Here is a 10,776-nt window from a genome sequence, read left to right on the forward strand (position 1 = left end):
CTGAAACTTTATATAATTCTCTCTATATATATGGATGCTGGGGTGTTGGAATTGCTAGAACAAGGTAAATGACATGGTGGAACTGTAGCCTATAGTCTATAGCATCTCTTCAGATTTGCTCTATAGCTGCTTAATGAACTGTGCCTTAAACATCTTCATCTTTCTGTATATAACTTGTATTACATAATAATGGAAGAAATGAAATTGTGGAATTGTAACCCATAAAATTTTTTTCCACTTTACTTTTTTTTATCAAATTCAGTTTTAATGAGATATATTCACATACCATATAATCATCCATGGTGTACAATCAAGTATTCACAGTACCATCATATAGTTGTGCATTCATCACCCCAATCTATTTTTGAATACATTCCTTACACCAGAAAGAATAAAAATAAGAATAAAAGTAAAAAAGAACACCCACATCAGCAGCCCCATCCCACTATATTTTCATTTACTTTTCTTCCCCATTTTTCTACTCATCCATCCATACACTGAATAAAGGGAGTGTGATCCAAAGGTTTTCACAATCACACCCTCACCCCTTGTAAGCTACATTGTTATGTCTTCAAGAGTCAAGGCTTCTGGGTTGGAGTTTGATAGTTTCAGGTATTTACTTTTAGCTATTCCAATATATTAAAACCTAAGAATGGTTATTTATAGTGCATAAGAATGTCCTCTGGAGTGACCTCTCAACTCCATCTGAAATCTCTCAGTCACTGAAACTTTATATTGTTTCAGTACTCTTTCCCCATTTGGCCCAAAAAGGCTTTCTCATTTCCACAATACCAGGGCCAGGCTCATCACTGGGTGTAATGTCCCACATTGCCATAGAGATTTATAGCCCTGGGAGTCAGGTTCTATGTAGGGGATAGAGCAGTGAGTTTACCTTCAGAGGTGTCAGAGAAACAGGCAATATCTAAGCAACAAAAGAGGTCCTCTGGGAATGACAAAGGCATACTTACAAGTTGGCTTAGCCACTCCATTGCAGGAATACATTTCATAAGGGGAAGTCTCAAGATTGAGGGCTTGGCCTACTAAAATGGTAGACCCTACTGCTTCCAACAATATCAGGAATCCCCAGGTGGAGAAGTTTAATATTTCAACATCTTCCCTCAGTCCCTAAGGGAGGATCTTCAAATACCTTTGTTCTTCCCTGTGCAAATTACTCTGGGATATATTAGGGCAACAAACTAACTTGTGTAGAAAACAATGAAGTGGTGTATATATAACTAGAAGAAAAAAGGAAAACAAGCAGTTTAGGACAGTTCAGCAATATCCATGACCCATAAAAAAATACAAGGCCTGAAATAACAGTACAGTTTATAATATTAGAAATGTTCTTTCATCAACTGCAATGAAGATAGCAATTTAATGCAAGCTAGGAAGATGATGGTGGCAAAGTATTTATTTTAGGATATTTGTTTTTCTTAATCCTTTATTTTGTTCAAAATGTTTTTTTTTTCCCTTGGGTGTTGTGTTTAATTTTTTGATATAGTTAAAAAATTAAATGAAATAAAAAAGAATTTTAAAAAAGTTAACATTTAAAAAATAATCACACTGAGGGCACAAATCTTTTCTATCTTTCCTGCAAAAATTCCTAAACTAGATCTAATCATTAAGAAACATTGAATAAAAACAAATTGAGGAACATTCTGTAAAATCATTGTTCAGCACTCTTCAAATATGTCAAGATGGATACAAAGATACATACACAGATTAAGGAGACAAAATATACCTGAAAATAAAATGCAATGTATGTTATAAGACTGGACCCTGTTATGCTTTTTCTTTCTCTTTCCTCTTTTCTATCATTATTATTACCAATAGTGTTTTGCTTGCTATAAAGGATATTATTGGGGTAATTTGTGGGATATGGATAAGGCCTATAGAGGACATAACAGTACTACAACAGGGTTAATACCCTGAATGCAATAATCTGTGAATACATAAGAGAATGTCTTTGTTCTTAAATGAAATACTACAAGAATATTTAATGGTAGAGACATTTTGTTTATACATTAATTTCCAATGGTTGAAAAAAAGAGTTATTGCAAAATAAATAGAGCAACTGTTAACCTGGTGAAAAAATTAAAATATAATAAATCAAATTCAGGGAAGGTGGTTGTCCTCATCATGAAGGCAGAGGATCAGAGTGGGGTGAACTTACACTGACCTTCCTTTCACGAGATTTAAGAAGAATGGTCAGAGTCAGTGCCACCTGGTTCTACTCTCTTGGGCCTCAGCACATTCAGGATCAGACAGGCCAGGGAAGTCCTGGAATTTCCTTTCCTAATAACTTTGATTTCAGAGGCTGCAGAACCAATGTGCCACATTTGGGGATTCTGCCTCCCAAGGCCAGTACCATGTGTCAGGGTGATTCAGGGAGGGATTTTACACTTTCCAGGGGAAACTGGCTCCCAGAGCAGGGACATCCCATAGGGCTATGGAAATACTTGAACTGAGATCCAAAAAATATTCAGGGGACACCATTATTCCTGCCTTCAGGGAGGCCCCTGTCCCAAAATTTGCCTCCAATGCACTCAAACAAAGTACCACATGTCATCACCATTTGGGCACTGCATCCACAGATTCCATGAAAGTCTCTCAGCATTTAGGCCCAGACAGAGACGACTGGCAGGCACAAAAAACAGCAACAAATCCCAGCATTAACATAACCTTGAAAACAAACCTCATTTCAGCTAGAACCTGGGGAAGGGGCAGACTCATCCCCAGTGCCCAAATATTCCTTGATTTCAAGTGTGTTCTTGGAATGTGCATGTGCATGCCCCATGGCAGCCTGCATCTCAATGAGCAGCAGGGATGCTAAGTGCCATACCTTAAATACATCAGTAGCAATGTGTCATTGAAAAAAAGGGTAGAATGATACTCAACCAGGGGCACATATCTTAAAACCCCAAGCAGCCAAAACCTAACAGGTAGACCCCCTGGTGATGTTGGCATAGAATCATCTTGGGAGAGTCAAAAACTCACCATTCAACAGGTTTGCAGCTGATACTGGTGGCTTCAGAAGGATCTCCATAGAGCTATTTCAGACAGCTGGGGCCATGATTCCTCCTACCAATACCTGGGCACTTGGGGTTCCCTTAAAATTTTCAGGCTCTAAAAGGAGCCATTGTATTTGAGACCTGTTGCTTAACAATCTGGTCCTCATTGTGAGGTAGGCAGGTGGCAGGGCAATCGTGCATGTGCATTTCAAAGAACCACCTGAATCATGGACTGCTTTGAGCACCTGGTTTGAGTCTTTCTTCTCCACAGTTTCTAACTGAAAGTAAGTTTCTTCCCTGAAGTTTCTTAGTACAGGGTTTTCCTGCTGTATATTGCACACCTATTCGAATAGGAATTCCTATTTCAAGTGAAGGAAGAGATGCAGGAACTGTTGGTGTTATCCTATGAATACATAGGAGAATAACATTGTTCTTAGGCCAAAGGGTAGAAGAATATATAAAGAGAGATATTGTGTTTATACTTTATTTCCCAATGGTAGAGAAAAATGTTATCAACAGAAAATAAAGCAAATGGTAACAGTGAAAAAAATAAAATATATCCAGTCCAGATGAGATGGCTGCCCTTCTAATGAAAGCAGTGAGTCAGAGCAGAGTGAATTTACACTGACTTGCCTTTACTGGATTTGAGAATAATGGTCAGAATCTTTGCCACCTGGAGCTACACACTTGGGAATCAGCACATTTGGGATCAGATAGAAAATGTAACCCTTCTTGCAATTTATTTTGCTACTAATATATATTTCAGACTCTGAACAACAAAGGTAACCCATCTGGGGTTTTGTACCCCAAGGCCAGGACTATGTTAATGGGGGATGTGGAGTGGGCTTTGACAGATTTCAGGGGAGTACTCACATTGTCAGGGCCAGCAGAGGCTTGCTTCAGGAGCATGGTTTTCCCTTAGGGTATAGGATTTCTTGGACCCAGCAATAAACAATATTCAGTGGACACCATAATTCCTGACTGTCTCTACCCTCCCATGTCCCAAACATTGGACTTCACAAAACTCACCCCCTCCCACCAAGCCCACAAGCGAGATCACCCTCTGCAAACATCCCTGCCAGTGGAGTGAATCCCTGGTCCATTGGGCCACTCGGTCTGTACCCACTGGCCTCCAAGTGTGTGACAGCTGTTGACTCAGCCCACTGCACTGTCACCCCCAAAAAGGAGGTTCCCAGCCTATGGTGGTCTGGCAGAAAAACTTGGTCCACCCACCCTGTGGCAAGGTAGCCCAGGTGTGCATTCAGATTGTGTGGAGGCCAAAGGCTTTGGAGGGGCTCCTCTGAACATGTGGGTGCCTGGTACACATGGAAAGAGTGCTAGTGCATGTTTCTCATGCCAGGGCTGGGCGAAGAGAGGAAGCCCTGCCCTGTGGAGGGGAGTCAGCCTGAGTGGCCCCAGGATGTGGGCACCTGGCTGCCACTGGCCACCGTGGCCACCATGACATTCTCTCTGAAGTGTGTTCTGGTCCAGATCTGCCTGCAGGGGCAGCAAGAGTGGTGAGCCCCTGGGATGTGCCTATATGTCTGTCTGTTGGTATGCCTTCATTGGCAGACCAACCCTGGAGGGTCTGAAGGCACTGGGTGATTTCTGGAGAGACATGGCTCTCCCATCCCATGGCAATGTCCCCAATGTACTGAAATATTTGGGGCCTCTGGCTGAGTAGGGTTGCAGCTAGTAAGGTTTCTTTTCCCTGCCCCTGCCAGGCTTGAGTTTCTGCAAGGCAGTGACACACCTGGCTGGGCCTGGATGTAAACAGCCCTCTGCCTGTGCTGTAGCTGTCCCAGGCTGTGGTGGTGGGGCCTTGGGCCTGTGGCAGGGGGTAGGGGTGCCACGTGGGTGCTAGGGTTAGTCACCAGTGGCCAGGGACAAAAGATCAAGAGTGGGAGGCAGGGAGACATGAAGTGCCTGGCAAAAGGCTACAGCATCCAGCATTCCCAGGCCGTCTCCCATCTCTGTACTAACCAGTGCTGACCCTCCTTAGCTTCCGAGATCAGATGAGATCAGGCATGTTTAAGGTGGTATGGCTGTAGACTGTGGTGGCTGCTGCCTGGAGACCCAAGAGCCTATGTTGTGCTTTGCTGCAGCTGCACGACCAGCTGCAGGGAGTCTGTGCCATGTAGGGCTGGACTCCGGGTCACCAGAGGCCCCACACTCACACACCACAGCCCATCAATTTGCACTCCTTCATGGTGCTCCTCCTCCAAGCCTTCAGAGACTCAGTGCAGGCCAGCCCTGCCCAGGCCTTTTCAGTCCCTTGGCCAACCCCCTTAACCATTTCCCCAACCCCACCCAGCAACCCCACAGCAGCCCGTTCCCAACTTTGTTGCCCACCCCTGCTGGGACCCTGCTTCCCCCAAACTCAGCACTGGAACCTGGCATGCACAACAGGACAGCAGCCAGCCTGCCCCTGCCCCTCTGGCATATCATTGGTTACCCACATGCCACCCAGTCCTGCCAGATGTCTGCCAGCCCTGTGGCCTGGACACAGCATGCCCAACCAGGCCAGGCCAGTGCAAGGAGGAAGCTCAAGACCTGTGTGGCCACCCAGCACACAGGCTGACCCCTGCCTAACCCCACCTCCCCTCCCCTGGTGTCCAGCCCACCCACTGCCCCTTCTTTCCCTGCACTTGTGGCACTCCTGCCACTGCCAGCCTTGACCATGGAGGAGCACAATATCTGTCTCTCAGCCCTGAGAGCCAACCAGGGGCCATCTTCCCTGGAAGCCCCCATCTTGCACCAGACAGGCTGCCGTGCCTTTCACCACATGCACACCCTGGGCAGTGGTCATCCAGTCCCCTCAGGGTTCAGAACAGTTCCATGGCTCTGATCCAGTCTGCTCTCACAGGAAAATCCACCCAGCACCTGAGGAGGCCAGCAGGTTGTTGGCCTGGGGGTGAGCTGTCCAGAAGCACAATCCCTTGGCCAAAGAGATGCCCTATGAACTGGCAAGAGGGATTGGCCTAGGCTGAGCCTGTGGTGTCAGTCCTGGGAGGACAGGCAGGGCACTGGAGACCCCTGGGATACCCTGTGTACCTTTGTCCACTGAAGGACCTGGTGCGCCAGTGGCAGAGCCTCTGGACAACTCCTGCACCTGGGTGGGCTGCAGGCAGGTTGTCCTTGTCCAAGACCCTGGGGCCTTGGTCAGGGTGAGGGTCACTTGGTGTCCCACCAAGGCAGTCCTCTTCAAACCCTCTTCAGACCCTCCCCATCCCACCACACCCCGCTAGGTCTCAGGGCCACTGTGGTTTCTGACCCAGTGGGTCGCAGAGCTCCAGAAAGGCTTTGCTGTGGGGCCACTGGACATGGATGTGAGAGGTTTCAGAACCCTGGTGAAACCTGGAGGCCCATGTGGAGCAATCCTCAGTGTTTCCTTCTCCCAAGGGCTGTAGTTTGAGGTCTGGGTTTGAAGGAGGAAGGATTTCAGAGTTCTTCCCCCAGTAATCCCCAGCCCACAAGAGAGACCACCCTCTGCAAACCTCCTAGGCAGTAGAGTGCATCCCTGGTCTTTTCGGCAACTTGGTCTCCACCCACTGGCCTCCAAGTTGCATGAGAGTGGGTGACTCAACCTGCTACACTGTCATCCCTGAAAGGAAATCCTGGCCTACGGTGGCCCAGCAACCAGACTGGGCCTGCCCACGGCAAGGCAAGGAAGGCCAGGGTTGTGGTTAGATTGGGTGGAGGCCAAAGAGTTCAGATGGGGTGGCCAGTGCCCGCAGAAAGAGAGCCGGTGCATGTATATCATGCTAAGGCTGGGCACAGACAGGAAGGCCTTCCCTGCAGAGGGAAGTCAGCATGGGTGGCCCCACGATGTGGGTGCCTGGATGCTGCTGCTGCCACCCATGGCCAACTTGGCATTCTCCCTGAGGCATGTTCTGGTCCAGATCTGCCCTCAAGGGCAGCAAGACCATTGGGCCGCTGGGTTGCACCTATCTGTCCATTTTTTGGTATGCTTTGGATGGCAGACCAGCCCCAGAGGGGCTGAATGCACTGGGTGGATTTGGAGAGACATGGCCCCGCCGACCCCCTGACACAGACCCCCCCCCCCCCCCCTCGCCATGAGTAAGTGATAGGGGCTACTGGCTGAGAAGTGGTGCAGATAGTAAGGGGTATTGAACTCGCACCTACCAGGACTGATTTTCTGCAGGGTGGTGGCAGACGTGGATTGGCCAGGATGCAGCCAGCCCTCTGCCTGTGCCATAGATGACCCAGGCTTGGGTGGTGCAGGTTCGGGCCTGGGACAGGGGCAGCGGTTTGGAGCGCCAGGCGTGCCCTACGGAGATCTGCCGGCGGCCAGGGTCAAAAGAACAAGCGAGGGAGGCAGGGAGACCGGCGGCGCCTGGCAAAAGCCTACAGCACCCGGTATTCCCAGGCGGTCTCCCATCCAAGTACTAACCAGGCGCGACCCTGCTTAGCTTCGCGATCAGACGAGATCGGGCGCGTTCAGGTGGTAGGGCCGTAGACGCTGGTGGCTGCCGCCCGGAGCCCCAGGAGCCTACGTTGCGCCGGGCTGCCGCCGCACGGCCAGCTGCGGGGCCGGGCTCCAGGTCGCCGGACGCGCCACGCTCACACACCCCGAGCCCAGAAGGTCGCGCGCCTTGGCGGTTCTCGCTGTCCGTGCCTTCGGAGCCTCGGCGCAGGCCAGCCCGGCCCAGGGCACTTGGGTCCCTGGACAGCCCCCTGTAACCCTAGCCCTACCCCACCCAGCAACCGCGCACCACCCCGTTCCCACCCCCGCGGCCCGCGCCCTCCCGGGACCCTGCTTCCCCCACACACGGCACCGGAACCTTCAGCGCCTCCTGCCGGCACGCACGCCAGGCCAGCCGCCAGCCTGGCCCTAACCCTCCGGCGCGTCGTCGGGTGCCCGCGGGCCCCCCGGCCCCGCCAGGACCCTGCCGGCCCTGTGGACTGGACTCAGCGCGCCCCGCCAGGCCAGGCCAGGCCAGGGTGAGGAGGAAGCTCGAGACCTGCGTGGCGGCCCAACGCACAGCAACATCTCCCCCTGGAGCTGTCCGCGATCTGGCGCCGCCTCCCCCTCCCCTGCTGTCCAGCCCACCCACCCCGCCTCCGGACCCTGCGCCAATGTCACTCCTGCCACTGTCCGCCCTGACCACGGAGGAGCACAGAACCTGTCCCTCGGCCCTCGGAACCAACCGGGGGCCGTCTTCCCCGGAAGCCCACATCTTGGGGTGCGAGGAAGGGCGCCGCGCCTTCAGCCCCACTCACAGCCTGGGCAGGGGGCCTCCGGTCCCCTCAGCGGTCGGGACAGCACCCGTGCCTCCGATCCCATCCGCTCCCGCAGGAAACCCCAGCTAGTACCTGAGAAGGAGGCCAGCAGGACGTGGGCCCGGGGGCGAGCTGTCCAGAGGCATCCTTCCCCGGGCCGAAGAGATGCCCTCGGAGATGGCAGGCGGGATCGGTCATGGCCGGGCAGGTGGTGCGGGTTCTGGGAGGGCAGGTGGGGCTCCGGAGTCTCCCTGGGATGCCCCGGGGAGTCGGTGGCCGCCGAAAGAACAGGTGGGCCTCTGGGCGGAGCCTCTGGACCCCTCCTGCAACGGGAGGGCTGTGGGAACACGACGACTCGGGGCTTTGGCCGGGGTGAGGGTCACTTGGTGTCCCACCTAGACAGTTCTCGTCAAGCCCTTGTCTGACCCATCCCCACCCCACCCCACCCCGCCAGGTCTCGGGGCCACTGTGATTTCTGACCCAGTGGGTCGCAGAACTCCAGAAATGCCTCGCCGTGGGGCCACCGGAAGAAGATGCTGGAGGTTTCTGAGACCTGGCGAAACCCTCGAGGCACATGTGGAGCAACACCCGGGCTTTCCTTCTCCCAATGGGCTACCACTTGGGTTCTGGGGCGGGACAGAGGACGGACTTCACGTATCTCCTCCAAACACCCCCACTCCCCAACCCGCAAGTGAAATCAGCCTCCACAGAATCCCCACCGGTACAGTGAATCCCTGGTCCGTTAGGCCACTGGGTCTCCACCCACTGTCCTCTAAGGTGGGTGACAGCCGGTGACTCAGCCAACTGCACTGTCATCCAAGAAAGGCACGGACAGCGAGTACCGAGAAAGCGAGCGACATCCTGGCTGGGGTGTGTGAGCGTGGCGCGTTCGGAGACCCGGAACCCTGCCTCGCGTGGCAAAGCCTCCCTGCAGCTGGCCAGGCGGTGCCAGACAGGCGCAAAGAAGACTCTTGGGGCTCCCGGCGGCAGCTGACAGCGTCTACGACCACACCACCATGAACCGGCCCTCCCAGAACCCACACGGCAGGCCCGGCCATGACGGATCCCGCCTGCCAGCTCCCAGGGCGTCTCTTCGTCCCGGGGAGGGATGCCTCCGGACAGCTCGCCCCCAGGCCCACGACCTGCTGGCCTCCTTCTCAGGTGCTGGCTGGGGTTTCCTGCGAGAGCGGATGGGATCGGAGGCACGGGTGCTGTCCCGACCGCTGAGGGGACCGGAGGCCCCTGCCCAGGCTGTGAGTGGGGTTGAAGGCGCGGCGCCCTTCCTCGCGCCCCAAGACGGGGGGCTTCCGGGGAAGACGGCCCCCGGTTGGTTCCGAGGGCCGAGGGACAGGTGCTGTGCTCCTCCGTGGTCGGGGCGGACAGTGGCAGGGGTTCCAGGGGTGCAGCGTCCGGAGTCGGGGTGGGTGGGCTGGACAGCAGGCGAGGGGGAGGCGGCGCCAGACCTGGGACGGCCCCAGGGGAGAGACGTTGCTGTGCGTTGGGCCGCCACGCAGGTCTCCGGCTTCCTCCTCACCCTGGCCCGGCTGGCGGGGCTCGCCGAGTCCAGTCCACAGGGCCGGCAGGGTCCTGGCGGGGCTGGGGGGCCCGCGGGCACACGACGACGCGCCGGAGGGTCAGGGCCAGGCTGGCGGCTGGCGTGGCGTGCGTGCCGGCAGGGGGCGCTGAAGGTTCCGGTGCCGTGTGTGGGGGAAGCAGGGTCCCGGGAGGGCGCGGGCCGCGGGGGTGGGAACGGGGTGGTGCGCGGCTGCTGGGTGGGGTTGGCGCTAGGGTTACGGGGGGCTGTCCAGGGACCCAGGTGGCCTGGGCAGGGCTGGCCTGCGCCGAGACTCCGAAGGCACGGACAGCGAGCACCGCCAAGGCGCGCGACCTGCTGGGCTCGGGGTGTGTGATCGTGGCGCGTCCGGCGACCCGGAGCCCGGCCCCGCGTGGCGCAGCCTCCCCGCAGCTGGCCGTGCGGCGGCAGCCGGGCGCAACGTAGGCTCCTGGGGCTCCGGGCGGCAACCGCCAGCGTCTACGGCCGTGCCACCCTGAACGCGCCCGATCTCGTCTCATCCCGGAAGCTAAGCAGGGTCGGGCGTGGTTAGTACTGGGATGGGAGACCGCCTGGGAATACCGGGTGCTGTAGCCTTTTGCCAGGCGCCGCCTGTCTCCCTGCCTCCCTCGCTTGTTCTTTTGACCGTGGCCGCCGGCGATTCCCCCTGGGGCACGCCTGGCGCCCCTAACCCCTGCCTCTGCCCCAGCCCCGAGTCCCCACCACCCGGGCCTGGGACGTCCGCGGCGCGGGCAGAGGGGTGCCTTTTGGCCGGCCCAGCCTGGTCCGTGCCTGCCGCCCCGCAGAAACCCAGGGCTGGCAGGGGCGGGGCCAAGACCCCTTCCCGGCCGCACCCCTTCTGGGCCAGCGGCCCCTACCATTTCAGGACGGGGTAGGGGTGCGGGTGGGGGTTGGGGGGGTGGGGCGGCACGGGGTGGGCGGGGCCACGTCTCTCCAGAAACCACCCAG

The 10,776-nt window shown here is 55.3% G+C and overlaps 2 pseudogenes; one reads left to right on the forward strand and one right to left on the reverse strand.

Annotated features, from left to right (window-relative positions):
- Positions 1-7,376: 7,376 nt before the first annotated feature.
- Positions 7,377-7,493, reverse strand: LOC119524746 (annotated as a pseudogene).
- A 2,792-nt stretch (positions 7,494-10,285) lies between these two features.
- On the forward strand, positions 10,286-10,404 carry LOC119524743 (annotated as a pseudogene).
- The last annotated feature ends 372 nt before the right edge of the window (positions 10,405-10,776 follow it).

The sequence above is a fragment of the Choloepus didactylus genome (assembly GCF_015220235.1).
Source record: "Choloepus didactylus isolate mChoDid1 chromosome 11 unlocalized genomic scaffold, mChoDid1.pri SUPER_11_unloc6, whole genome shotgun sequence".
Classification (NCBI taxonomy): Eukaryota; Metazoa; Chordata; class Mammalia; order Pilosa; family Megalonychidae; genus Choloepus; species Choloepus didactylus.